General features: G+C 54.6%; 1 protein-coding gene across 1 annotated transcript in view; it reads left to right on the top strand.

Moving 5' to 3' along the window:
• Positions 1-5,577: 5,577 nt before the first annotated feature.
• Positions 5,578-12,658, top strand: part of CDH23 (cadherin related 23) — a 198,617-nt gene continuing 191,536 nt past the window's right edge. The window contains exon 1 of the mRNA XM_075155376.1: positions 5,578-5,624. The gene's annotated coding sequence lies outside the window, so the exon portion shown is untranslated. The remainder of the gene's footprint in view (positions 5,625-12,658) is intronic.

Genomic DNA, 12,658 nt, shown 5'->3' on the forward strand with positions numbered 1-12,658 from the left:
CTGTCCCTCTTTCTCTCTGATCTCCGAAGCCTTGTCTAGCCTGTCCCTGCTCGGTGGAGTGCCCCACCGGGTAGAAATGCTGCCACCTCTCCATCTGTGATACCAGCCTTTGCGTTACGGAGGCTGTGGCGCAGCACTATTACCCTTTGGGAGGTGGAAGCATCTTTGAAACAACCTCGCTATCCTTCAGCATCGCCTTGGTGGTGACCGAAGAGAAGCTCTGCTGCCTCTCGACTGCTCCGTTGTACGGGTTTTGGGGTAGGACTCATCCTTTCAGTGTTTTGCCGGGATGCACTGTGGGTCAAAAGCCTACAGAGCTGAAGTGGGGCTGCCCTTGGTGGCTTGACTGTGGGAGCAGGGGCTGCAAGGGTGGTGGTATGCGGTACCCGGCGGGGCATCCGCAGCACAGCAGCACAGAGCATCCCTGCGCCTCTGCATCCGTGCCTGTCCCCGGCATCCTGACAAAGCTCCTAACGAGCTCTGGCGGTCCCCAGGGCCAGCCAGGGGCCAGCGTGCAGGACCTCGCTCTTAATTACTGCCCTGGGGCTGCTTCGTTTGTACGGGCAGCAGGGTCCCTGGGCAGTGCCCTGTTCTGCATGGCCCCACGGGCTCAGGCAGCGTGTGGAGAGCCGTCACCCCGCCACGGACGGGGTGATGCTCTCTGACCCCCGCCCCTCCAAAACGCTGCCGCCTCGCCCTCCGCAGCCACGGAAAAGACCCGTTTCAAGGTATTTTAGCTCTTGGCCCTTTTTTCCCTTCGCTCATGCTTGCGCGTGCCGGGGTGAAGCTTGCCAACCTCCGCGGCTTTGCGGCATGCCTCCGGCCAGCATCCTCCTGGAAGGGGGCACGCGAGCCAAGGGCTCGAAACGGCCGGCGGTCGTCGTCTTCGGCAGGGGCTCGGGGAGGGCCGTGGGCCCCAGCAGATGAGCCGAGCTGATCCTGCCCCGCCGCGGGCAGCCCGGAGGAAAAAAAAAGAACCCTCAGCTTTGAAACCTCGCCAGCCAGCTGCAGGCTTGCCCGGCTGCTGTTCTCCTTTTACATGTTTTGTGGAGTAATTTGTACTATATTTACAGGACGGTGATAAACAGTTTTTAAAATGGAAGCGAAGAAAACGCTGCTGAATGGATTGTTACAAAAAAGCCCTGTTTGCCATTCCAGCAGGGGGAAAAAAAGGGATAAAAATCACCATCCTAGGGACACGCTGTTCGTCAGATCTGGGTATTTTTTCCCTTGATTTGTGTGCCTGATGTGAGGAGAAGTCGCAGATGCATGCTGAATTCTGCAGGGAACATATGCATGCATTTAAATCATTTACAGCATTTACTGGTGCAATTGTAAAGCACATTCTTTTTCTGCATTTGTAATTAGGCTCTAAACAGATGGTGAAGGACTGTAGCTTCTGATTAGACAGGCTTGTGCTCTGTTGGACGGCACTGTGAGAACAAACCGAGCTGAGAAAGTTTTCCTCCTAATTTATCACGCCATGGCGGGGGGGGAGGCGGGTAGAGTATCTGGGGGCTGGCTGAGCACGAACTCCAGCGTGCCCGTAGCAGGCTGGGCAAAGCTGAGCGAGCCGGCGGGTCTGCTCCCTCTGCCATCCCCGCTCGCTGATGGATGGGGTGCACACACGCACCCCCCCAGCTCAGCTTCGATTCCAGATTTTGTAACCCCGCCTCGCTCTGCGCTGCACAGCTTCGGGTACCCAACAGCACAGGGTGGAGTGTCTGCTTTGACAAATGCTTTTAATATGAAGCAGAAGGCTTGAGTTTGAGAAGGGGCTTTAAAGCAGGAGCAAGCTCCAGGCTTGCGGCTGCGTACGAGGAGCGAGGGCGCGTGGCTGGCGTCAGCTCTGCTCTTCGGCATCGCCTTTTCTCCGCCGCCCTGGCGAGCCCTCGGCTTGGTGAGGTGGGTAGAGCTCTCCTGCACCTCTACTGGGGGCAACCGTGGGACCTGCAACAGCAACGTGCGGATGGCCCGTTGGATCTTCATCTTGAGGACCTGACTCCCATTTTAAACGCATCACCTTGGAGACCTGCTTAGCCTCATTTTTGACCTTAAACAGCAGCAACAGCTCTTCCGCAGCCAAAGTGCAAGTGCTTCCACACCAAGCCTGTGTTCCCTTGCATGCACCCTCACTCCAGCTGGTCAGGGGTCCCCCCTCGCTGCCCTGTAGTCACATAGAGGACAATTTTTCAGGTGCTATTTGTAGTTCTTCCTACAGTTTTTTATTTTCCTGCCGTTCAACTGGAAGAGCAGCGCAACACAGAAGAGGGGCACGACACAGAAGAGGAGCAGCTCAGGTAGACCCACGGGGCTGGAAGTTGGGTCGCTGGGTGAGCAGCATAGGTGCCCTCCAGGTTTCCGCCACGGCAACCGTGTGACCAAATTTACTTTGCATCCCCTTTGCTCCTTCCCTCCCAGCTGTGCAGATGGTGATCACCTTCCCTTGGGGTTTTTGTCCCGCTGCTCCCCTGGGTTACCATCAAGGGGGTGGCCAAGAGCTGGTCAAGAGGGAGGTGGTCTTCTACCTGGCTCTGGGCAGTCCCTGACCCCAAAAAGAGGACAACCCAGACACGCAGCTCGGAGACCGCACTGCAGGGAAGGTGACACGGCAAAGGGTATGGTGACATGCGACAGGAGGGCACGTCCAGCCCGGCGTGGGCAGGGGACGCCCAGAGGGCTGTCGTGTGGGTGCTGTGCCTGTAGATGGCACCTTTTACTCTGCTGAGGAGGAAAGAAAAACTGAAGGGGAAAAAAAAAAAACCAAACCCTGGCTGGTAAAGTAGGGCTGGAAGCTGAGAGAAAGATGCTTTTGGTGGGTGGCGTGAAGTGACCCAGGGGAGTCACCCCCCGGGGAGTCAAGGAGCCGGCTCCCAGAGCTGCCCCCCGCTCACTGCAACTGCTCTTGCTCAAGATTGCCTCTCGCAATCATCACCACGCCCTCGCTACTCCGCGAATTTACTAACGTTCCCCATCAGGGAAATTACGCTGTTTCAAAAGCCAGTGAAAAGCACCTCCAGCTGCTCGGAGAGTTGGTATGGAGGGGGTTTTTTTTACCCTCATTAACCCCTTCTGGCTATAACAAGCCCAGCCAGAGGCCACTGGGCGCTCTCAGCATCCTTAGCAGGGGACATGTCCTGCTCGCTTCCAACTTGGGCTACAAAGGAAGGTGATGCATTTTGCAAACGGGCTGCTTGGGGGGTCTGCAAAGGGCAGGGCTTCGGGGCTTCAGCCAGGTCCGTTTGGGGTGGTCCCGCAAGGCTTTTTGGAGCTCACACCTCGATCCTTCTGGCTGCTTGTTATCACCACGCTGCAGCTCTGGCTATCTAGTCCCCGTTACCCCGGCCCAGCTGGGGATGCCCGGTCCAGGTGGACCCACCTGTAAACAGGAGCTGGCAGATCCCCCATGAAGGGTGCCACGCCAATTGGGCATGTGCTACAGATGCGTGCCCAGCTCCTGCCCTTCCCGCCATCTTTAAACACCTTTGCTTTATCCTCCATATGGACTGTCACCTTATAAAGATGCAATTTGAAACATAGTACTTCTATGTTTCCGAAAGAAAAAAAGAAACGAGCTGCTCTTCCAGCTTTTTCTTCTACAGAGGGAGAAAAAGCGAGCGATCCCTTAACTTTGCCCAGATTCCTCTCCAGCCTCCTTCACTCATAAATTCCTAAACAAACAGCGTGATCCTAATATTGGCCTTAAAATTCTGTGTGAAATGGACCTGGAAATTAATTTCACACCGGAAAAACCGGCTCACCGTCAGCCGCAGCACAGGTGGTCGAAAAGAAAACCCCGCGACCGCTGTACAAATTAATTCTGCAACTCCGGTGAGAGGGTAGCGCGGGGGAGAGCTGCCTCCCTTGTGCTGCCGTCCCGACCCCCATCGCGACGTGGGGTGCTGGAAAGCCGTGAGCGGTGGAGGATACCACCATCCCTGAGGGGCTTGTGGTCTGGGGGGATGCAATCACCATGTCCCCCAAAAAGTGAAAGCAGGGGGCATGGGCTGCTTCTCCCTGAGCAAAAAGCCCTCCTGCACTTTTGCACAGGTTTTATTTACCGAAAAAAAGGATGATAGTTTGGGGAAGCACATCAAGGGATCCTTGTGGGAGACTCCTGGGGAAAAGGAGGCGTGAAGAAATGACTGATGGTACAATATTGCATGCGCTGGTTGTCAGGCAGCTGATGTCCATGCAGACCCTGGGGTCCATGGCAGTACGTGGTCCGTGGCAAGCAAAGATAATTCAGTACCTTAGTTGGGCAGGATTTTGCACGTGCCTGCATTTTACCCGCTTTCCATGTGGTATTTCATCTATTTAAAGGTTTAGAGACAAACGGCGATCCCGCCTCTCACAGCAGAAAGGCCAGGGAAGGCAGAGAGAGGAGTGATACACCGTGGGGATAGCTGGATGGAGAAACGTTCTGTGGTTAGATAGAAAATGAGAGGGGGAGAAGCCCTGCAGTACAATTTCAAGGTTGAGCGAGTGGTGCTGGGAGGCTGCGAAGGCTCTGCCTAGCCGCTCCGCTTCCGCAGGCAGGGCGGAGAGGGGAGGTCACGGGATCTGGCTCCAAAAAAAACAGGTTTCCTAGTAATGAGCCCGTGGAGAAAGGCTGGGATAGCAAGGAGGTTATCCTAGCCCTCCTGCTAACCACCGTGCTCCCTGCCTCGTAGGGCAGGCACTAATTGCGGTGGCCTCTGATCCGAATGGCACGTGGGACCATCCCTCTGCTCGCAATGCATCGCTTCATTTTAGTCCTTTTTTTTCCCAGCTATGAGTTGTTAAACGGCAATTGCGACGGCGCATCCCCCGCGGGCCGCGTCTCAGATCAACGTTGCTTCCTTCAAACAGGAGCTTGGGAACCTCAACTCAGTCAGTTGGTTTGAGGTCCGGCCATTGCTGTCTGATTTAAACCAAGTTTGACAGGGACATACAGCTCACAAGATACTGAATTCCTGTGGGTTTTGTGACCCTAGGTGGTGAAATCCCAGCAATCCTCCCCCACCCCAGCCTGGGCTCCACCAGGAATTGGACCAGAAGTCCAAGCCGGACCCGCAGCCCAGGAGAAACTCGGCTTCGTTAGGGATGACTTATGTAAAACAGCTGAGAGGTCTTCAAACCGGTCAGGATGTGAGCTGAAAGCCAGCCGCCTGGCTTGCACGCTGAAAGCCGCGGTGTGAAGCCAAGGCATAGGAAGCGGGCAGTGATGAAGCAGAGGAGAGGTGTGCTTTTGTTTAAATAGAAACACTGACCTGAATTTATCATGAGTGTCGTTAAGTGAGACATCACTTGTGCAAAGTCGGAGTGGCTGCAGACAACAAGCAGGCCTGAAACGTGTCTTCAAGTCGCTTAATATATGGTTTTGCTTTGGTTCCCCCCCACTTTTTTTGTTGTTTCTTCCCCTAATTTTATGGATGCGGCTGGGATTGGCACGGCACAGGTATCCTGGCTGCGTACACACTGCCTTGTGCCGATGAAGAGGACAAGGGAGGGATGAAGAGCCCAGGAGAGAGAAACTACCAGGACCAGCACGGGCTCAGCTCAGCAGGATGCTCAGAGCCCCGCATCCGTAGCGTCTGCGCCCTTTGCGCTCTTCGTGACCTGCAACTTTAGGACAAGCTCAGGTACCGAGGGCAAATCCTTAGCAAATCTAGTAGAACCCAGGTGTGATGGGAGGAAATTATTTGCCAGCATATTTGTTAACTGCAGGCAGCTCCTCACACTCAGCTCTTTGTCGGGGACTTTTGTTTTTAACCCCAAAGCAGCTGCAGGTGTGCCAGGGCTGGCTCTGGTGTCCAACATGGGGCTCAGCCCCCTCCTGCAGCTTAACCAGGTTTGGGGGAGGCCCCTGCCCAGCACGGGGTAAGGGTGCACTCTGGGGGGCTCCCCACAGCTGGGGGGCTGCTGCAGAGCCCCCCTCCCCAGGGCCGAGGTGAGGGCACCAGGAGCCAGACCTCTGCCCAATTCAAATCAATCAGCCCAGGAGCTGTGGTAATTGCATAATTAGCAGAAGCTGCTCAAAAGAGGCAAGGGCTTAATTATCCCCTCCTGCTCCTGCAGAGGCACTTGCCCACTGCTGCTCCAGGAGGAGGGATGCAAAGGTGAGTGGATGGGAAGGCTCCCGGCATCGCTAAGCGGGGCTCCAGGAGGGGCTTTAGCAGCACAAACTGCGCTTGTTTAGTGTTTTATTTAAAGCTGCTCGGGATGGGGGCTGGTGGGAAGGTAAAGCTCCTCCAAGCTGCGGGCTTGTGTATGTGTGTGCAGCAGGGCAGGACCCAGAGCCCTGGGGCTGGGGCCACGGAGTGCTGCTGGGGGCCACGGAGTGCTGCTGGGGGCCACGGAGTGCTGCTGGGGGCCACGGAGTGCTGCTGGGGGCTGCGTCCTCCCTTGGTGCGGGGACTGGGGTCGTTGCACGCTGCTTTCTATGGCTTTGTCACTTCTAAGAACGCAAGCAATAGGGTGAAATGGTGGGATTTAGCTGCCTTTCCTAAAGCTGCTTGTAGGGAGGACTTGGGCTGGAGGCAGAGGTTTAGCCCCGCCATGTCCTGCTGGGCTTGGGAAAGCCGGGAGGACCCGGGGTCGGAGGGGACTGGTGACAAGAGCGTGAAGGCTTAGGTGGAAACGTGCATCGGCGGCGTGGCAAAAATAACCCCGTGTCTGTGGAAACCGAGGCGCCGAGGGAGAGGAGCCCGGCAGGAATAACTGCTGCGTGGCTCTCCTGGCATGCCTGCCGGTGCGGGGCCGAGGCCGGCGCGCTGCCCGTATCGCTTTCCCACTCGTGTATAATTTACGAGCTCCCCGGGCCCGCCAGCCGCTCTGGCACAAAGGTCAGCAAAATAATAATAATAACAACAAGAAAAAAAATTTAAACCCAAAGAGGCTGAGTTAAACTTCATGTGGCCGGTGCCTCCCTCGGGCTGAAGTTGGATTTTGAAGAGGCAACCGCTGTCTCGGGGGTGCCCCCCGCCAGCCCGGGGGGTGAGCTTGGGATTTGGGGGGGCCGGGAGTCCCCGGGGGGGGAGGGGGGGGGCTCGGCGGAGCCGGCGCTGAAATACCCGTTACCTGGGCAAGGGGCGCTGCACCGCCCGCCTCAGCCGCTGCTCGGGCTCCTTCCCCTCCCCTCCCCTTCCTCCTCCTCCTCCTCCTCCTCCTCCTCCTCCCGCGGCGGCTCACTCGGCAGGCAGGGCGGCGGGGGCCGGCAGCCGCGGGGGGGGCATGGGGGGTCGCCGCTGACACCGGGACCGGCCGTCGCAGGTAATGCCCCGCGAGTGGTTTTTTTTTTTTAATTATTATTCCGCGTTTATTTATTTTGGGGTGGGAGGTGCGCGGAGGGTGCGCGGGCGCGGAGCCGCCGGCATTCCTCCCCCCGCCCCAGCCCCGGGGGCGGCTTTGCGCGCCGTCCTCCTTCCCAAATCTCGCTTATCTGCTTCCACCCGGGGGACAACTTGTTTGGGGTGAGCGCTGCCATCATTATCATCATCATTATTATTATTTTGGGGGGGCTGGGTGTCATTCAGCGCGGTGGTTTCAATGGCAGGAGGAGGGGAGCCCAACTTTTCTCCTTTTTAGCAAAAAATAATAATAATGTATGTTGGTGTCCGCCGTCCTGCCCCTGAAACAGAAAGCACCGCACCCCCAGACCCATCCTGGGTCATAATTTGGAGTTTGGCTGGGAAGGAGGAGGCGGTGAGAAGCTGCAAAGTTTCTCGGGCGAGCCAGGGCTGAACTTCTTCCAAGGTGCGGGGGGGCCGCGCTGCAGCCCACGCGTGGGGAAGCCTGCGGGTCTCTGACCCTAGCCCGGTGGGACTGGACTGCAATGAAGGAGGGTGTTGGTTTTTTTTTTAAAAAAAATTCCTTCAAAAACATATTAAAAGGAAAAACAGCTTTGTCAAATGACAAACTTGCCCTGAATGGTTTCTTTTTATTTCTTGAGAAAACACTTTAAGATTTTTTTTTCCCCCCCACTTCTTTGCTTGCTCCTCTCTTCCTTAATCTCTGACAAAACCTGCAATCCTTTTTTATTTAAAGAAATGTTTTCCTGACCACCTCAAATACGGACCCCTGCACGCTTGGCGTTGGCCAGACATCTTTAGCTTTGAACTGCCGGGAGTCGTCGCCGGAGCTTTTATTTAAAGAAAATGCTCAAACTTCAAGAGTCTGGTCCCTATTAAAACTGGCCAGCTAAATTACATTACCCTTCCTTTTAACTCGCAGAGTTTGGGGGTTCATTAGGGGTGTTTCGGCTGTAAGCTTCTTGTGGCAGGGATAGCTTTTCCCCTGGTGTTGTTCTTCGGTTTGATCTACACGGCACCAGCCTCTTTGTTCTGATCCACGATTTTTGGGTGCTACACGAAGGTAAATAATAGCCTTCTAATAGCCCACTTGCAATTAGAAATACAGGTGTGAGGCTTCGTTACTGGCATTTAATTGGGAAAATACAAAATGTGGGGTGTTGGTAGTAAAGACCTGTCTGGGAAAAAAAAGAAGAAACTAGTAAGGCTGTTGGTAGAAAAAGCAACAGTTCTTTTTAAGAAAAAATGAAAAAAGGAGAAGGGAAAGCAGAGCTGGGGTACCTTATTTGGCCAAATGAAAGGCTGCGGAGGACGGGGTGATGTGCTGCCTGTGCGCAGGTGAATAGCGGAGCTGGCTGGGGCAGGGGTGCAGCCCGGGACTCTCCCACGGGTACCCTGCGTGGGGAGGGCAAATCCAAAACCAGTCCCATGCCAGCGATGCCCGGGGGTGCTGCCAGCACCCTCTTGCCGACCGCTAGCATTTGCCCGAGCTGCCTCACCTCTCTTATCCACCAGTGTTTTTGGGGGGGGCGGTGATGCTGGCATGGGAAGTTTTCTATGCTCATGCATGTTTTTTTGTTGTGGTTTGTTTTTTTTCCCCCCCTGTGCTGGAGGCAAAGCCCTGTCTGGCAGCAGATCCCCGGGGCACGACAGATGTCGAGGGGGTCAGGAGGGCTGACAGAGCTGCCGCTTCCCGGTGCCCGCCGTGGCCGGGCTGCACGCAACAAGCCCGGCTCCTTCCCGGCGCATCCTGCGGCAGCCTGGGACACCTCGTGCGCGTGGCCTCGGTGCACGATAGTGCAACGGGATAGAGCTGGTGCATTAATTTTTTAAATTTTTTTTTTTTGGTGGGGTAAGGTATTCCCATGGGAAACTTGCATTTGTCAAAATCCAAGCGGGTGTTTCAAGAAAGGGAGTTTTACCATTGTCTCTCCTCCTGCCCCAGGACAGGGGAGAAGGAGAGGAAATCCCTTTGCAATTCCGTTTTCCTTCTCCACCTGCCTCCCTCCCTGCCCAGCACAAAGCTCTCTTGTTTCGGGAAGGCAAACTGTAGGTTTTGTAGCACCAAGTCAAGATCGTGTTGTGAAAATACAATGTTTTGTTTTAAGACCAAGTTGTAAAACACTCCCTTTATGGGCAACTGTAAAAATTGATGTTCTTTTTTTTTTTAAGTTCTTTTTTTTTCCCACCCCCCGCCTGATAAGTGGGAGAAACAATGTTTGCAAGAGGTGGGAGCTGGGCAGCTTAGCTGTTTGCTGTAGCTGGGCCTGGGAAGGGCACCCGGCCCATGTGCAAAGAGGCTGCGTGTCCCTCCCAGGGGCATCACCTGAATATAGCAGGGAGGTAGCACCAGAAATGTTTTCTGCTGCCCAGCTGCAATAATCTCCAGAATAATGTCCGTGGTATGGTAGCTTCTCTGCTGACCTGATGGAGGTATGCAAAGAAAAAAAGGCACTGCAACCTTCTGCAGAGCACATCCTAGGAGCAGCTGGGGTGGTGAGGACGTCTTAAAAAGGATTTAACTTATGAAGTTAGATGTTCTGTGCAGATGGTTTTGAGCACAGATTATTTTTAAATTTGAGAAGCTTTAGGATATGGGGTTGGCTTGATGAGGGGCTGGCCTGTGGCCTCTCGTTAGGGTGTAAAACATCCCAGCTGCTTGCAGCCGGGCTGTTGCAGCCCGGCTAATTTAGCTGGAGGTTTGCTTTGTGAGCATAAATAGTTCAAAGTGCATGCCAAAATGCCTGCATCTTTTCCCGCTACAGTGTCCTGCTTCCTCCAATAAGCCTTTTAATAACGTTACAGGAGGATGGGGGTTAGTTTGGGGCTTTTATGGCCCGAGACCTACAAACATGAAAATTCATTCCTTCACGCTTGCGTTGCTATCGGACCTTATTTCAGCGTGCAGGTTCTGCAGCTGAAATGGGGAATCCCAGTGGTTAAGACTCACCCAAATCTTGCAGGTGTCCTGGATCTTGCCCGTGGTTGGGTAATGACCAGGACATTATAGCAGGGGCTGGAATATAGCATTTATGCACGGGCTGTGCCATGCAGCGTGCCGAGCGCGAAGCTTCGGTCAACGTGGGCAGGAAACCTTTGGTTGTGGAGCCTGGTGGCTTTAAAGATGTTAGCACGTGGCTCTGGTGGGTGCTTGCTGACTATGGTGTGCTCCATAAATGATCAGAGGGGCCATCCTGGGCACACGTTGTCTCTTTTTCTGCTACACAGCCTCGCAGAAGCATCCGCTTGAATCCATGCCCTGGGGCCAAGGACCTTGCTGGATGTGTCTTGCAATGGAAACTCTGGTCTGGCTGTGGGAGGGCTGTAACGTCCCCTTCCCCTCTGCCAAAGCCAACGTTGCAGTGAGGCTTTTTTCTGTCCTTAGCCTGAATTGCTTTGCCCTGATCTGTGCATTTGATAACAGCTGCTCTCCGGGGGAGAAAGAGGTCCTGCTTGGAGTGTGCGGGGGAGAAAGTCACGGGGGGCAAAATCCTGTGGGAAATAGGGGGATATGCTGGTGCCTGGGCTGCTGCAGCTTTGGAAAGGGCATGTAGGAGTGGGACTGGACAGCTGAGAGGGTCCTCAGCCACGGCTGGGGTCCTCAGAGGGCTTGCATGAACAAGGCTGTCACCGGTGATGAACTACTGTCATTAATCCAAATAACTTCATCTCTGCGGAATGCCTTTGTCTTTCAGTTTGACCCCCTGCTCTCAGGGGATTGAGGGATTTGAGGGGGGGTGTGTGTTCCTCCTAAGTAGCCCCATCTTCCATTCCCTGTGCTGCCTCTACTGCTTTGTGTTCCCCCCCCCCCCCCCTAAAATTTCAGCTAGCGAGTGATTAGCCACAGCGTGCCCACGGTGTTACTCCATCAGGCTAAGCCTCACTTTTATTAGCTTGAACAGCCAGCGGGCCTTGAAAAGGTCTGTGCAGCAAAGTGCCTCTCGCTTGAAAGTTAAGTGAGCTTTGTGCGAAAGCAGCAAGGACACTTCTCTCTTGATTTGGACGAGGCAAGAAATGGCCTGAGAGCTTTTGCAGCTCAGGTCACTCAGTGTGAGGGTGTTTTTTTTGGTTTGGGTTGGTTTTTTTCCCTCCTCTGAAGCATCCCTATTTCTCTCTCTTTTTGAGATCTACCTTTCCAGCCCGCAGTTTGAGTTACCAGAGGGCTGAACAAATAGCCTTGTTGCTTCTTTTTAGCGATGCAAACATCCAGCCTGGAGCTTAGGAGCAGCTGGAGGTAGGGAGACAGGGTGAGGTCCTGGGTGCGCGTGTACCCAGGGTCCTGTGCTTGGAGCGGTGTCTGCTGCGATGAGTGTTTGCCGAGGAAGATGAAGTGAAATAACTAACCCGTCGTCTTTGGCAGGGCTTTGAAATGTAGTTTGGCTACTGATTGCCAAGAGCTCCTGGTCCTGTGGCTGATGGCTTGCTCTTGAAGTTGATGCTGAATTTCTCATTGCGTTGCTCACGCTGTTATGGGTGTACTTCTTCGAGTGAAGCTTACAGCAGGCTTCCCTCCTGCTGCTGCAGAAAGGTGCTGCTCACGTTCAAAGCTGCACCCGAGTGTGGCAAGGAGAGAGGTGCCGTGCCGGTCCTTCCCTGTCCCTGCAAGTGCACGGCCCTGCCGAGCCCCCGGCTTCGCTCCGGGGGCCAGCCTGAGCCAGAGGGCTCCAGCAAGTCACCTACTATGTGTGCTTGTTATTCTGCAAACGGAGTGGGCAATGTTTAAATGAAAGCTTTTTTTTTTTTCTCCTTCTTCTTTAATTCCACTTCACAGATGTCCTCTCCTCTTTTCTTCTTTAAAAAACCCAAACCAAACAGAAGTGGTGTGCTTGCGTCTGAAGCAGTGCAGGCAGGAGTGCCCGAGGATACGTGAGCACAGGCTGCGTGGCAGCGTTACAAACTCGCTCAAAAATGTGGTGTCAGAGCCCGAGGATGTTGGACGCTTCTCCTGCATCGCTTTGATAGTGGTGCTTGGAAGTCCGGCCGCGGTCAGCAGGCAAGCCTTGCTTCTTCCCGGCAGGGCACAAGAAGAAAGCGTCTGGCTTCACCAGCGGGCTTTGGGTCAGGCCTTCAGCATCTTTACGTTTGTCACCTTGTCCATCGCTGTATGTTTGTAAGGGTCGGGAGAGAGCTTCCCGCCTTGTGGCACCAGACTGTGTGTGCTGCTTCCCTGAGTTCGTCTCTCTACCTCCTCCTAAAGCAGCAATTCCCACCCTTCTTCCCCCTCCTCCATTTTTCTCCTCTTTTTTTTCTTTAAGCTAAGCCCTGTTGCTGTTGGCTGCTTTTCCACCTTTTCATCCCACGTTAGCATCATCTGCTCTCCCGCCCTGCTGCTCCTTTGCCACCTTGCCTCCATGTGCTTCATGTCG

This window comes from Calonectris borealis, chromosome 7 (assembly GCF_964195595.1).
Source record: "Calonectris borealis chromosome 7, bCalBor7.hap1.2, whole genome shotgun sequence".
In the NCBI taxonomy this organism is placed as follows: Eukaryota; Metazoa; Chordata; class Aves; order Procellariiformes; family Procellariidae; genus Calonectris; species Calonectris borealis.